The sequence below is a fragment of the Monodelphis domestica genome, chromosome 7 (genome assembly GCF_027887165.1).
Source record: "Monodelphis domestica isolate mMonDom1 chromosome 7, mMonDom1.pri, whole genome shotgun sequence".
NCBI lineage: Eukaryota > Metazoa > Chordata > Mammalia > Didelphimorphia > Didelphidae > Monodelphis > Monodelphis domestica.
In genome coordinates, this window is record NC_077233.1 from 227018268 (window position 1) to 227033059 (window position 14792).

General features: G+C 37.7%; 1 long non-coding RNA gene across 1 annotated transcript in view; it reads right to left on the reverse strand.

Annotated features, from left to right (window-relative positions):
• LOC130455626 (uncharacterized) overlaps positions 1-14792 on the reverse strand; it is a 57704-nt gene that overhangs the window by 18362 nt on the left and 24550 nt on the right. The window contains exon 2 of the long non-coding RNA XR_008913703.1: positions 11762-13439. This is a non-coding gene — a long non-coding RNA (uncharacterized LOC130455626). The remainder of the gene's footprint in view (positions 1-11761; positions 13440-14792) is intronic.

The window sequence follows — 14792 nt, forward strand, 5'->3', positions numbered from 1 at the left end:
ATCAATGAAGAAGATGCTATTAATGCAGAATAAACCTAGAAAAAAATAAATTGCACTATACTCCTTAATCAGAACTAGTGAAAAATATCTCTATGGGGAAATAGGTTTGGATTTCCAACTTCAGATGCCAAGGACACACTTCCTACTACTTCCATGGAGTAGGATGTAGGTGTTCTCCTTTGCCTACTGCCTGTACTTGCCCATCAGCCAATTGGTCTTTAAGCATATTTGTTAAGCACTTAAGGTACTCTGCCAGTTAATAAGAGCAGGGACTCTCCCACATCCAAGTCATGGTGGTTTCCAAGGTCCCGGTTACGAGTTCCAGCAGTGCAGAGATTGAGAGCACGCTGAAGATTGAGGATGGATCCTCCAAGGAGCTGAGCAAGACAAGTCAACAGGCATTTAATAAGTGTTTCTTATTCAGTGCTTGGGATACAAAGAAAGGCAAAGAAAAATTAGCACCTCCTTAATGAAACTCACTTTCTAATGGAGAAGAGAATATGTAAGTAACTAGGTAGACATGAGATACATACAGACTTGATGGAAAGTGATCTCAGAAGATAAGAGACTAGCCACTAGAGAGACAGGAAAAGGTCTCCTGCAAGAAGATGGCATTTCAGTTGAGTCTAAAAGGAACTCAAGACAACTAGAAGATGGAGGTGAAGAGATAGAGCATTGCTGGTATGAGGGACAGTCAGGGCAAAGGAATGGATATGGGAGAAGGAATGTTCTGAATGAGAAAAGTAGAATGGTGTTGCTGGATGAGATTGTGTGTATGTGGAGGAGAATAAAGCAGAAAACTTAGATGGACATGAAGGATTGAGTTTATGAATGACTTTAAAAGCCAGAGGGCTTTAAATTTTATCTTGGAAGTAATAGAAAGTCATTAGTTTATTGAGTAGGAGGGGTGACATGGTCAGAACTATATTATAGAAAAAATCACTTTGGTCAGTTATATGGAGGATAGATTGGAGTGGGAAGAGATTTGAGACAAGGAAATCAATGAGAGAAACCCTTGCAATGGTGCAGGCATGAAGTAAAGAACTGAACAAGATTCTGTGAGGAGAGAGAAGGAGACATGTACAAAATATGGCGGAAAGGTAATAACAGGATTGGACAACTGATTGGCCAGGTAGAGTAAATAAAAACAAAGAAGAGATTCCTTTTTGCCTTCATTATATCCTAAACACTTAGCCAATATCTGTAATTAATAGATACTTAATAAATACTATTTCTTGTGTATCCCCTATAATACCTAACCCAAGCATGCAATACATGATGCTGTTGACTAAATAATGGACGAAGGGTATACTGGTTTTGTGACTATGGACAAATCATTTTACTTTCTTTAAGCCTTGATTTTTTCACCAGTAAAATGAGGTTAACTATACTTGAACTAAGCTCACAGTGGGGAAAGCACTTTGTAAACTTGAAAGCATTATGAAAATGTGAATTATTATTTTCAAAGGATAATGTGTCATCAATTCCAAGTTACTATTTAATATCTTAGTGAAATCCTGGGTAAGAAAAAGTGTTCCTGTTTGATTATGATGAACATAAACCTTTCATTTTGTTCAGTCATTTTTCCAGTATTTAAGCAGATATATTTTAGCTTCATTTAACAATTTAAAAAAATCATTTCACATGTCTATTTTTAAAAACCCATACATTCCTTCTTAAAATCACTAATGTGTATTGGTTCCAAGGCAGAAAAACATCAAGGGTTAGGCAATGGGGATTAAGTGACTTGCCCAGGGTCACATAGCTAGGAAGTATCTGATGTAAGATTTGAACCTAGGACCTCCTGTCTCTAGGCTTGGCTCTCTATCTCCTGAACCACCCAGCTGCCCCCTTAACATGTCTTAAGAATATATTTCCCAACTGGACTGAGAAGATGGTGCTATTCCCACCCAGTCCTTTTGTCTTCAAACCCACTACCTAGCTCCACCACTGGGATATTTTCCTGATTTGCTGTTGTTATTCAGTTATGTCTGACTCTTCATGATCCCATGAACCATATTGTCTATGAGGTTTTCTTGGCAAAGATACTAGAATTGTTTTCCATTTCTTTCTCCAGTGAGTTAAGGTAAACATAAGTTAAATGACTTGCCCAAGGTCACAAAGCTAATAAGTATCTGAGGCAGGATTTGATCTCAGTCCTCCCCGAGTTTCAGGAAGCAGGCTTAGCACTCTATCCATTGAACCCTCTAGCTGCCCAATAATAACTAGATTCAAATATTTTCTAACCTGGAATTGGAATTCTCAAGGAAGATGGATGATTAAAAAAAAAAAAGCTAGAATGTCATCCACATCAGCCCCATGGTCCCTTGAACTTAAGAGGCTGAATCTTGTTAGTGGTAGGTACTACAGATAAGTGGCTCTTATTCCCATATATTGATTTTTTTTAATAATGGAAACTGAAGAATCTTAGAGATGTAGGCTCAGACACATGGCCAATTTGTGAATTCTACTGACAAATTTCATCACGGCCTCTCACTTTTAATTTTCTTATCAGTCAGGAAGGGGTCCTCCAATTCATCCTTTCTGTTCATGAATTAATACAAACCAATGCATGCTCTATCTAAGGACTTCTTTCTTAGAAGGAACAAACTCATAGGCCAACCAACACAAGATTTTAAGACTTCTAAGAAGATTCATGGATTCACACAATTAGGTAAATCTCAACAGAATTTCTGAATTGCAGATAGTGAATAAAGTCTCCCAGTTCTGTGGCCTCCATTTAGTTTGATGCCTATAAAATGCATGTTGACCATCTCCCATGAGAATATGAAACACAAAGACCAGCATCTTTCAATGAACAGATCAACAGCAACAGAGTTATTATATCTACTGGTGGTTTTTATTCTCTGGTTATTATTATTATTGGCCACACAGAAGGGAAACAGTAGGTAAAAATGGCCAAGCTATAGTACAGGCAAAGGGACTGAAGTATTTATGTACTCATCATTGCTTCCTGACTTTTTCTGAAAATTTCCTTGGATGTCTGTGGTTGCAAAGAAAGTTTGCAAAGCCAAGAGTAGATTTCCATATATTTTCTTATGAAATGTTCTTTGGAAATGCTCCATTGCAGGTAAAAGCTTGTAAGACAATTTATACATCTCTCCTAGGAAGAGATTGTCAACTTGCTTCATATTTAAGTGCCTTGCAACAACTTAGAGAACTTAGAGAACTGCATAATATGGGAGTATTGATCCAATCTGATCCATTGGATTATTCTCTTCATAATTTTCAACCAGGTGATATAGTATATGTAAAAATTTTTGCTAAAACATTAGTAACACAAGAGAGTTGGGTAGGTCCTTATACAATTGTGTTAGTTTCACCATCTTCAGTGAAAGTATTAGGTAGAGATTCATGGTATCATTGTTCACATATTAAATTAGCTCATGGAACTAATAATGAAAATGTACAAATCACTGAAGAAGAAAATAAAGAAGAATGAATCATGGAAAGCTGAGATTCATCAGCCAAATAGAGTTTGCAGTCAAAAAGATAAGTAAGGAGAGGACTGTTCCAGTGGAAGAGTACATTAGGATGGAAGAGGGCAGTGCAGATGAAGAGAATTCAGATAATTGATGGATATTATTAAAAGACTGGAAGGACTTATAAATATTAAAAGATAATGTAGCATACTAGGTATATTAGCATCTTGAAAGTATGATTGGTATATTGATTTTGTATATTATGAGTTCATATACCAGACTCATGGTCATTTACTTATTGAGTATTGTATTTCCAAATCTTCAGTCCAAAGGACAAAAGAATTCCTGAGAAGGACAATATTTGCCACAGGGTCCTAGCTCCCACCTTGTTAGACTACATTCCTTACCAAGTCACATTGTTGATTAACCTCCTCTTCTTTGAATACATAATTGTCAATTGAGCCAATGTTAAAACCTATGCAATGTCACATGTTCATTAGCTACCTCCCACTCCACTCCTAAACTCTCCAATAAAAGTTTGAGGGCACTTATAGAGGTCTTTCTCAATTCCATCAGAGGGGCAAGCACAATGGAGCCCATATTTTTTAACTCCCTGTCTCTGAGTCTTTATTCCTTTCTCTCTCTCTCTCTCTCTCTCTCTCTCTCTCTCTCTCTCTCTCTCTCTCTCTCTCTCTCTCTCTCTCTCTCTCTTCCCACTCTCTCCTCTATCCATTTTCCCTCTGTTTCCAATCTCCTTCTCAGGTGTCCACCCACAAAAATATTAATATGTAATTGCAGGAGGTTATAGATAAAGACTTTGAAAAAATTTTCAGTGAAGAGGATCAAGTGATTAATGGATGGAATTAGGGTAATATAATACAAAACAACATAACATAAATACATTTTACTACCATGGATTTCAGAGAGGAAGAATTCTTCAAACAAGTTGAGAAGAGAAGGAATAAACTGAAGTTTTGGGTAAGTATATTTCATGCAACAGTAACACAACACTAACATAACCGTAACACTGACATAACACTGACAAAACAACATAACATAGCATGAATAACAACATAACAAACATATATACACAAACACACAAACATAGTTAGGTTACATTGAATCACTAGTTCAATAAGATGCTAACAATGTTAGTTATAAAGTAGTTAGTTACTAACAAAATTAGCTACTTAGTTTAGTATAGGAATATAGACAGGGGATTTTATTAAGACAGGGCTTTAGTTAGATAGATTAAAATTAAGATTGATAAAATAAAGTAAAATACTGACTTACACTACAAAAGACATTGCAACACACATAACAATACACAATACATAGTACATATGACATATAACCTCACATATCACACAAAAATGTAAATACATATGTAAATATGTGTAAATAGTGTAAAATGTAAAATGTAAAATGTAAAAATGTGTAAAAATGTGTAAAAATGTGTAAATAGCACAAATGTCAAAATAGTGTTTTCAACACAATTTTAGCTTTGTTCAAAGGGGGTACTGTAGCAAGGAAAGTTTTCAAGTTTTCAAAGTTGATTGACAGCCCTCAAACCAAGATTCTACAGAGCTGGCTGGATCAGGATTCTAAGACAGTTGGGGGGAACTGACAACTGTCTTTCTCAAGCTGGGATTCAAAAGGAGAGGCTGTGTGTCAGAGTCTCCCTGAAGAAATCATCTTTGAAGTTGCCTGATTTGGATTATCCTCAAGAAAAGGTTGAGTGTGGAATGACCTCCAGGAATTGATGCAGAGTGAAAGGAACAGAACCAAGAGAACACTGTACACAAAGACTGTGGTACAATCAAATGTAATGGACTTCTCTACAAGTAGCAATGCAATGATCAAGGACAATTCTGAAGGACTTATGAGAAAGAACACCTATCCACATTCAGAGGAAGATCTGTGGGAGTAGAAACAGAAAAGTAAAACAACTGCTTGGTCACATGGGCCAATGGGGATATGAATGGGTTTATAAACCCTAAATGATCACCCTAGTGCAAATATCAATAATATGGAAATAGATCTTGACCAATGTAAAACCCAGTGGAATTGTGCATTGACTATGGGAGGAGGTGGGGGGAAGGGGAGTGAAAGAACATGATTTTTGTAATCCTGGAAAACTATTCTAAATTAATCAATTAAGTAAAATTTTTTAAAGAAAGTAAAAGGTTGAGTGTGTGTTTCCCTTTCACACTGGTAGACAGTTGTGAGTAGGGTGTTGTGGAAAGGAAAACTGAAGCAAGTTTTGGACTTTCTGCCACTCAGGTTGAACAAATAGCAGTTGGAATGTTATAGAGAAGATATTGACAAGAAAGACAGTTGGTGGTGGAAGGGGAACTTGGAGAGTGACATTTGGTCTAGGAGACTCTCTTTCCTGGCCCTTGGACTGGAAGGAGTGCTCTCTCCCGTTTTTGGGATAGAAGTACCTCTATTCCTGGATCTTTCCCAAATGTATGCTCTACCTGGATTCCTGTGATCATGTCATCAGACAAAAGGATTTAAGGGGAGCAATTTGAACTATAAGGCCAGTCTTTAGGGGCATCAGCCCGAAGAGACAGGACCAATCAGCTCTTGAGGTCAGCACCTTTTCTTCCTCTTGCTATCTACTGCTAAAGACTTTGAACTTAAGAAAGCCAGCATAGATTAGCATAGATAGGAATAAAAGAAACCCTCCACCAGCCTGTGAGAGACTCAAACCCAATCTATGGAAATCCCAATTCCCTCTTCCAATATCTTCCCAATCCAAACTTGTTATTAAATTCATCTTGAGTTAAATAACCCACAGTCCTCCACAGAGGACAGTCATTCAGGGGGACATAGAGGGAGCTGAACCTAAGGACAGCCATTCAACCATAAATGGTCCCTATCAGACCTCTACTGGACCATCGTGGTCTGTCCCTCAGGAGGGTCCGGACTTAGCTGCTCTGGGGTATCTTCAACATCAATCAGTAGAGAAGACATTCCCTCAGGCTATCATAGTTGGCTCATTTCTCAGGAACCCCAATTTTAAAAGATAGCCTCTCACCAGGGGTATCTCTCTCCTTTTACCTCACTGGCAGTCATATTCCCTCTCTCCCTTCAACCACTCCATTTGCTGTTACAAAACCTCCCTTATTCCCTATACCTCTTCAATATTCTTACTATTCCTTTAACTATTACATTGTGAACTTCCTTCCTTCCTGAATCTTGTAAGGACCCTACATCTGGATTCTTCAGTCTGACCCTACCAAAGACTCTGGAATTTGTGAGAATCTGGACCCGTTTTGGACTTTATCTTTTATTTACCTTTTAGTTAGTTAGATTAAGCTTAGATTAGAAACCTTAGTGTGTTAAACTCTGGGTAGTTAGGGATAAGTCACTCCCTGATTCCCTTTATGTCTGTTTGGTTTAATAAACCTCATATATATGTGTATATATATATATATATACATATATATATATTTTGTTAGTGTGATCCATCTGTTAAACTTCCCTTTCCTTTTCCTTCCTAAAACCTCCTCATTACAATAGTAAGTTTGGTTTTCCATGAGTTCACATGGCTCTCTCAATTTCCCTCCTGATTCCCATTTCCCTAATTTGAAAAAAAAAATTAGCATTCAATGGGTACTGAAATCTTTATATATATATATATATATATATATTTTTATTTGATCATTTCCAAGCATTATTCATTAAAGACATAGATCATTTTCTTTTCCTCTATGGGGATAGCCGACGCGTAAATCCACTGGACATTGTATGTTTTCTTGATTTGAACCCATTGCTATGTTGATAATATTTGCATTAGTGTTCATTTAGAGTCTCTCCTCTGTCATGTCCCCTCAACCACTGTATTCAGGCAGTTGCTTTTCCTCGATGTTTGTACTCCCATAGTTTATCCTTTGCTTATGAATAGTGTTTTTTTCTCCTAGATCCCTGCAGATTGTTTAGGGACATTACACCACCACTAATGGAGAAGTCCATTACATTCAATTATACCACAGTGTATTAGTCTCTGTGTACAATGTTCTCCTGGTTCTGCTCCTCTCGCTCTGCATCACTTCCTGGAGGTTGTTCCAGTCTCCATGGAACTCCTCCACTTTATTATTCCTTTTAGCACAATAGTATTCCATCACCAACATATACCACAATTTGCTCAGCCATTCCCCAATTGATGGGCATCCCCTCATTTTCCAGTTTTTGGCCACCACAAAGAGCACAGCTATGAATTTTTTTGTACAAGTCTTTGTGTCCATTATCTCTTTGGGGTACAGACCAAGCAGTGCTATGGCTGGATCAAAGGGTAGATATTCTTTTGTCACCCTTTGGGCATAGTTCCAAATTGCCCTCCAGAATGGTTGGATCAGTTCACAACTCCAAAAGCAATGAATTAATGTCCCTACTTTGCCACATCCCCTCCAGCATTCATTACTTTCCTTTGCTGTTATGTTAGTCAATCTGCTAGGTGTGAGGTGATACCTCAGAGTTGTTTTGATTTGTATCTCTCTGATTATAAGAGATTTAGAACACTTCTTCATGTGCTTATTAATAGTTTTGATTTCTTTATCTGAGAACTGCCTATCCCTGTCCCTTGCCCATTTATCAATAGGAGAATGGCTTGATTTTTTGTACAGTTGATTTAGCTCTTTATAAACTTTAGTAATTAAACCTTTGTCAGAGGTTTCTATGAAGATTTTTTCCCAATTTGTTGTTTCCCTTCTGATTTTAGTTACATTGGTTTTGTTTGTGCAAAAGCTTTTTAATTTGATGTAGTCAAAGTTATTTATTTTACATTTTGTGATTCTTTTTATGTCTTGCTTGGTTTTAAAGTCTTTCCCCTCCCAAAGGTCTGACATGTATACTATTCTGTGTTTACCCAATTTACTTATGGTTTCCTTCTTTATGTTTAAGTCACTCACCCATTTTGAATTTATCTTGGTGTAGGGTGTAAGGTGTTGATCTATTCCTAGTCTCTCCCACACTGTCTTCCAATTTTCCCAACAGTTTTTATCGAATAGTGAATTTTTGTCCCAAAAGCTGGGATCTTTGGGTTTATCGTATACTGTCTTCCTGAGGTCTCTTTCCCCCAGTCTATTCCACTGATCTTCCTTTCTGTTTCTTAGCCAGTACCAAATTGTTTTGATGACTGCTGCTTTGTAATATAGTTTAAGGTCACGGACTGCAAGGCCCCCATCATATGTGGTTTTTTTTCATTATTTCCCTGGATATCCTTGATCTTTTGTTCTTCCAAATGAACTTTGTTATGGTTTTTTTCTAAATCAGTGAAGAAGTATTTTGGTAGTTCAATGAGTATGGCACTAAATAGATAAATAAGTTTGGGTAGGATGGTCATTTTTATTATATTGGCTCGTCCTATCCATGAGTAGTTAATGTTTTTCCAATTGCTCAAGTCTAGTTTTAGTTGTGTGGAGAGTGTTTTGTAGTTGTGTTCATATAGTTCCTGTGTTTGTCTTGGGAGGTAGATTCCTAGGTATTTACTTTTGTCTAAGGTGATTTTGAATGGGATTTCTCTTTCTAGTTTTTGCTGCTGAGCTGTGTTGGAGATATATAGAAAAACTGATGATTTATGTGGGTTTATTTTGTATCCTGCAACTTTGCTAAAGTTGTTGATTATTTCAATTAGCTTTTTGGTTGAATCTCTAGGATTCTTTAAGTAGACCATCGTGTCATCTGCAAAGAGTGATAACTTGGTCTCCTCCTTGCCTATTTTGATGCCTTCAATTTCTTTTTCTTCTCTAATTGCTACTGCTAGTGTTTCTAGTACAATGTCAAATAGTAGAGGTGATAATGGGCATCCTTGTTTCACTCCTGATCTTATTGTGAATGTGTCTAGTTTATCCCCATTGCAGATGATATTAGCTGATGGTTTTAGATATATACTGTTTATTATTTTTAGGAATAACCCTTCTATTCCTATGCTTTCTAGTGTTTTTAATAGGAATGGGTGTTGTATTTTATCAAATGCTTTTTCTGCGTCTATTGAGATAATCATGTGGTTCTTGCTGGTTTGCTTGTTGATGTGGTCAATTATGTGGATGGTTTTCCTAATATTGAACCAGCCCTGCATCCCTGGTATAAATCCTACTTGATCATGGTGAATGATCCTTCTGATCACTTGCTGGAGTCTTTTTGCTAGTATCCTATTTAAGATTTTTGCATCTATATCATTAGGGAGATTGGTCTATAGTTTTCTTTCTCTGTTTTTGACCTGCCTGGTTTTGGAATCAGTACCATGTTTTGTCATAAAAGGAGTTTGGTAGAACTCCCTCTTTGCTTATTATGTCAAATAATTTGTATAGTATTGGGATTAACTGTTCTCTGAATGTTTGATAGAATTCACTGGTGAATCCATCAGGCCCTGGGGATTTTTTCTTAGGAAGTTCTTTGATGGCCTGTTGGATTTCATTTTCTGATATGGGATTATTTAAGAATTCTATTTCCTCTTCTCTTAGTCTAGGCAGTTTGTATTTTTGTATATATTCATCCATATCCCCTAAATTGGTGTATTTGTTGCCATATAATTGGCAAAGTAATTTCTAATGATTGCCTTAATTTCCTCTTCATCGGAGGTGCTGTCCCCCTTTTCATCTTTGATGCTGTTAATTTGCTTTTCTTCTTTCCTTTTTTTAATTAGATTGACCAGTACTTTGTCTATTTTGTTTGTTTTTTCAAAGTACCAGCTTCTTGTCTTATTTATTAAATCAATAGTTCTATCACTTTCGATTTTATTCATTTCTCCCTTAATTTTTAGGATTTCTAGTTTGGTTTTCTGCTGGGGGGTTTTAATTTGATCGCTTTTGAGTTTTTTCATTTGCATTTCCAATTGATTGATCTCTGCTCTCCCCAGTTTGTTAATATAAGCATTCAGGGATATGAATTTACCTCTGATTACCGCTTTGGCTGCATCCCAAAAGGTTTGAAAGGATGTCTTGCCATTGTCATTTTCCTTGATGAAATTATTAATTGTTTCTATGATTTCTTCTCTAACTAAACGATTTTGGAGTATCATATTGTTTAACTTCCAGTTGGTTTTGGATTTGGTTTTCCATGTACCATTACTAATCATTATTTTTATTGCCTTGTGATCTGAGAAGGCTGCATTCATTATTTCTGCTTTTCTGCATTTGTGTGCTACGTTTCTGTTACCTAATGTATGGTCAATTTTTGTGAATGTGCCATGTGGTGCTGAGAAGAAGGTGTATTCCTTTTTATCCCTATTTATTTTTCTCCATATGTCTATTAATTCTAATTTTTCTAAGATTTCATTCACTTCTTCTACCTCTTTCTTATTTATTTTTTTATTTGATTTATCTAAATTTGATCATGGTTGGTTTAAGTCTCCCACTAATATGGTTTTACTGTCTATTTCTTCCTTCAATTCTCCTAGTTTCTCCATTAGAAATTTGGGTGCTATATTATTTGGTGCATACTTGTTGATTAATGATATTTCCTCATTGTCTAAAGTCCCTTTTAACAAAATATAATTACCTTCCCTATTCCTTTTGATCAGGTCTATTTTTGCTTTGGCTTTATCAGATATCATGATTAGCACTCCTGCCTTCTTTCTGTCAGTTGAGGCCCAGAAGGTCTTACTCCACCTTTAATTCTGAGCTTGTGGGTGTCAACCCGCCTCATGTGTGTTTCTTGAATACAACATATGGTAGGGTTTTGGATTCTAATCCATTCTGCTATTCATCTACGTTTTATGGGTGAGTTCATCCCATTCACGTTCAAAGTTATGATTGTCATTTGTGGACTCCCTGGCATTTTGATAGCCGTATTCTAATTCTAACCTTTTCTTCTTCGGCTCTACCTTTCAGTCCAGTGATTTACTTTGAATCAGTCCCCCTTTTCCCCTCCCTTGATGTTTCCCTTTTTAGTCCCTCCCTTTGTGTTCCCTCCCCCTCCCCCCTCTCTTTCCCTCCCTTTTTGTTTTCCCTCTCCCCCTACCCCCCTTGGTTTTCCCTTCTCCCTACCCTTGTTGGGTAAGATAGAATTCAAGATCCCAATGGATCTGGATGTTTTTTCCCTCTCAGAGTTGATTTCCCTGAGATTAAGGTTTAAGTAAAAAACCCCTCTCTTCTTCTCCTTCTTATAAGAGTTTTCTTCCCCTTCCCTTCCGTTGTGAATCTTTGTGTGAGAAAGATTATTCTATTTGGTCTTTCTTTACCCCCTATTTGTACATTACATTTTCCCCACATGTTAGTATACATAGATTGATATAAATGTAGTCCTTATAGAAGAGAGTTTGAGTAAAAGAAGATAACATTTTTCTCCTTTCCCCTTTCCTTAATATTTACCTTTTCAGGTATTCCATGCTCTTTGTTTTTCGATATCGAACTTTCCACAGAGCTCTGGTCTTTTCTTTGCAAAAAGTTGGAAATCTTCTATTTTGTTGAATGCCCATACTTTCCCTTGGAAGTATATAGTCAGTTTTGCTGGGTAGCTGATTCTTGGTTGAAGACCCAGCTCTCTTGCCTTTCTGAAGATCATGTTCCATGCCTTACGATCATTCAGAGTAGAACTTGCAAGGTCTTGTGTGACCCTGATTGGCATTCCTTTATATCTAAATTGTCTTTTTCTGGCTTCCTGTAGAATTTTTTCTTTTGTTTGAGAGCTTTGGAATTTGGCAATTACATTCCTGGGAGTTGTCTTTTGGGGGTTTAGTGTAGAAGGTGTTCTGTGAGCTCTGTCAGTGGCTGTATTACCCCCTTGTTCTAGAATCTCTGGGCAATTTTCTTTGATTATATCTTGTATCACGATGTCGAGTTTGGTGTTTATTTCTGGCTTTTCTGGAAGTCCAATTATTCTTAAATTATCTCTTCTCCCTCTATTTTCCAGATCTGTCACCTTGTTGGTGAGATATTTTATGTTCTCTTCTAATTTCTTGGTATTTTGGCTTTGCTTTATTAATTCTTGCTCTTTTACACGATCGTTGTCTTCCAGCTGCCTGATTCTGGCCTTTAAAGCCTGGTTTTCCTTTTCAGTTTGGTCACACTGGTTTTGTAGATGCGTGAATTTCTTTTGCATTATTTCCCACTTTTCCTCCCAGAAGGCTTCCATCTTTTTGGTCATTTCTGATTCAAATTCTTCATGTGTTTGTGGAGAGTTTCCATTTCCTTAGGAAGGTTTCGGAGCATTTTCTTGTGCATCGTCTTCTATCTCCTCTGTATTTTGTATTTTGGTTCCATAGAATGTGTCCAAAGTCGCCCCTTTCTTCTTATTTTTCTTGGGATTTTGGGGCTTCTGTGCTTCTGTGGAGTTTGCCATCTCTGAATGGGGAGGATTAGCTTTTCTTATCTCTGTTTGGTGTTCAGAGGCTTTAGTCCTGGGCAGATTGTCTGTTCTATGAGCTTTCCCTGGGTTAAATTGAGTATGCCTCACTGGAACTGGAATGGAAGGGTCGGACCAGGGAGCCACAGTCTCCCCCGGTTCTCTCTGTTTCCCTGCTGCTAAGGTGACCCCTCCACTGGGTCGGTTTGCTTTCCAGAAGTTGCCTTCAGAATAGCTGGCCGTGAGGCTGTTTTGTCGGCCCTGAGGGTTGCTGTTGTTTCAGAGGACCCTGCTCTCTTCTGGGGAAGGGGCCGCGGCTTCCCGGAGCTCCGAGGGCAGTGACTTTCACTGAGACTTGGATAGCAGGATCCAGCTGGTGAGGCTGTCTTGCCTGCCCTAAGGGTTGCTGTTGTTTCAGACGACCCTGCTCTCTGAGGGGGGTGGGGCTGCAGCTTCCCGGAGCCTTGGACTCTGCGCTCCTACCCCTTAGGTCCAAGTGATCTCGGGTTCTGGCTTTTGAGGGGGGCCGTACCTTTTGATCCAGGTCCAGGTCCAGGAGGATTCCCAGGGTCTATGCTGTTGATCGTTTTGAATTTCGTCGCCTTAGGAGCTTATAGTTTGAGATCGGTCGGGAAGGGTTTTCCGGAGATCTGAACTTTAGCTTTCTCTAAGCCGCCATCTTGACCAGAAGTCGGGTACTGAAATCTTATAAAAAGAGAGTGACAATTATTTTCTATGACAAAACCTTAAAGGTTAGTAATTTTGTCCCAAATATTTCCAATCTGCCTTTAAAAACATATAAAGGATCATCATGGATTTGTCTAATGCTGTCCCGGATACATTCATATTTTCTGTCTTTCTGTTTCTTAGGATTTCACGAATAGTAAGAGACGAGTTTCCGTGAGTCCATTAGTTACTACCTAAATGATCATCCCCTTCTATTTGTCTTAAAATTGCCATTTTCAAGCTTGAAGGGAGTCCTGTCTAGTTCCAGACAAATTGGATTCTTTTCCATCTCCCAAATATGCCCCTATAGTTACTTCCCTATGCACCTTCATTGATTCCTGTGCTTGGAATATCTTTCTCCAATCTACTTGTCAAAATTCTAGCCATCCTTTCAGATCTAATTCAAATGCTTTCTTCTTCATGAAACATTCCATGATCCCCTAGATGGAAAATCCTATGACTCCAAAGCACTTTATTCTCTCATGTACTCATAGCATTCTTTTAAAAATTATTTGAGTAGATAGATACATGATTAGGTAAACAGAAGAAGACAAAGACAGAGTCATGATAGATCAACATATAGTTTAATTATATATGTAGATGAATCCCATTTAATTTCAAGTGCCTTTAGAAAGAGATCATGCCTTATTTATCTTTGTATCTCTTCTGGTGCCTATCAGATAAACAGCCAAGTACAGAGGATAAGAGCTCTGGCCTTGGAGTTAGAAAGACCCAAGTTCAAATCCAGTCTTGGACACTAGCCATTGTGATTCTGGTCAAATCATTTAACCCCTGTTCGCCTAGGTTTCCTCGAATATAAAATGAGGATAAGAATAGCACCTATCTCCCAACCTATCTTGTTGGGAGGGTTGAATGAGAATATTTGAAAAACACTTACCACCATGTGTAGGATATAGTAGGTGCTTCATTAATGTTTATTCCCTTCTCCTATCACACTGCATTAAACAAAGTGGTTGTTTAATAAATGGTTGGAGAATGGAATGAACATTCCCGGTTTGGTGTTTATTCTGTTCCTTTTGCCTCTATTTTTATGATAGCAATTCTCAAGCTTCCCTGTATCAGGCTCAAAACCATTTTCAACTTATCTTCACATCAAGGTCACTCCACAGCTTTGATCAGAGGATGCCAGAGTGAGAGCTGAAAAGGGCCTTAGCAGCTGTTTAACCCAACTTGCTCATATTACAAATAAGGAAACTGAGTTCCAGAAAGGGTTAATGTTAATGACTTATTCATGGATATTCATGGATAGTAAGTGACAGAATCAAGACTCAATTTTAGCTTCCCCCTTCCTGACATTTTTTATTCAATCTT